The sequence below is a fragment of the Elaeis guineensis genome, chromosome 12 (genome assembly GCF_000442705.2).
Source record: "Elaeis guineensis isolate ETL-2024a chromosome 12, EG11, whole genome shotgun sequence".
NCBI lineage: Eukaryota > Viridiplantae > Streptophyta > Magnoliopsida > Arecales > Arecaceae > Elaeis > Elaeis guineensis.
This window is the reverse complement of record NC_026004.2, coordinates 23,278,836-23,280,241: the sequence shown is the minus strand read 5'-3', so window position 1 is coordinate 23,280,241 and position 1,406 is coordinate 23,278,836. Positions and strand designations below refer to the sequence as shown.

The following is a 1,406-nucleotide window of genomic DNA, read 5'->3' as shown; positions in this document are numbered from 1 at the left end:
ACAGGAAAAACATTATGCACGCATCAATCAATAGCAGTACATGGCTAAAAGAGGATTTAAAATTTATGTAGTTTGATATCAGTCAAAAACCTAAAAGATTAGATGAAATATAATGAGGGTTTCAAGAAAAAAATAAAAAATTAAGGATAAAACAGTTCTCATAGTTAAATTACTTCTAAAATTATGCTGTAGATTCTTTTTAGCCATATCAGATGATTACATGTTGCAAGAACACCCAAATTGCTCAGAGATCTACAGTGCAAAAAGCAAAGTAAGCCTCAGATTGATGTCTTTTCGAAGTAATTGCTATTTGCTCAAAGTATATTTATAACCATCATAGGCACTTTAGGTATCGAATCCTAGGACATTAATTACAAAAAACTATCATTGTGTTCGGATTTGATCACAGAAAGGTCTAAGCCTCCTATTAGCAGAGAAAAAAATACAAAGTATCTAATAAATACTACCACCCATAGCCCACAGACCCACTGAAATAGAAAATAAAAAAAGAAGATTAAAGAAGGGTTAGCAGTATTCTAATTTATAAAAAAGAAGGGGAACAAGAACAGGCTTGCAGAGCGTATAAAGGCAAGGTAAACCAGATCAACTCACAGCATCTTCACCATTTGATCGAAGGTCAAAAAAAAAAAAAAAAAAAATCAAAGATCACAAGAAACAAAAAGATGATTGGGCAATGGAAAAAGATTAAAGCTATCATAATCAAAAGCTTGATTATTTCCGGGGAATGTAAACAAGCCTCTACAATTCATATTTCAGCAGCCTTATCATCTCTAGTATATAATAACATAATAGGGTTCACAGTTGGCAATAGAGATTGAGATAGGGATTTAGAGTCTTAATTTGTTCAAGGATCAAGATGTAAGACATCGAGGAAGGAGATTATGTAGGAGTCAAATCTGAAACGTGGAACGATGATGGCAATGGACAAAGACAGGAAGACCGACATCGGTGATGGTCAATGAAGGAAGATGGAAGACTGGCATCGCCGCGTTAACGATGGCAAATGGGGGAAGATGGAATATTGGAGTCGATGATGGGGGAAGTCCGTAAAATAGAAGATGGTGAGGGATCTTTTCATCTGAATGTTGCCGTCGGTCTCCCTTTTTTAGTGGAAGACGGAAGTTGGAAGTTCGACGAACACCAATGGCCGATGGGTGAAGACAAGACACCCTCATCGGTGATGGAAGAAGACGAAGAAGGCAATGGCCGGTGGACGAATAAGGATCACGGTCCACAACCAGGGGCCAGGACATCAAATGGGGAAGTCTGGAAGACCGAAGATGAAAATCAAAACTATCAAACTGAAACTGGGCACTCAAGCTAACTCATAAAAATTAAGAAGGGTGGGTGGCATGGAATCGGGCTCAGGCTAACTCATAATAATA

General features: G+C 37.7%; 1 non-coding gene across 1 annotated transcript; it reads right to left on the bottom strand.

Annotated features, from left to right (window-relative positions):
- Positions 1 to 268: 268 nt before the first annotated feature.
- On the bottom strand, positions 269 to 347 carry LOC114914714 (small nucleolar RNA Z267). Its single transcript, XR_003802327.1, has one exon. It is a non-coding gene; the product is annotated as a small nucleolar RNA Z267 (small nucleolar RNA).
- Positions 348 to 1,406: the final 1,059 nt, after the last annotated feature.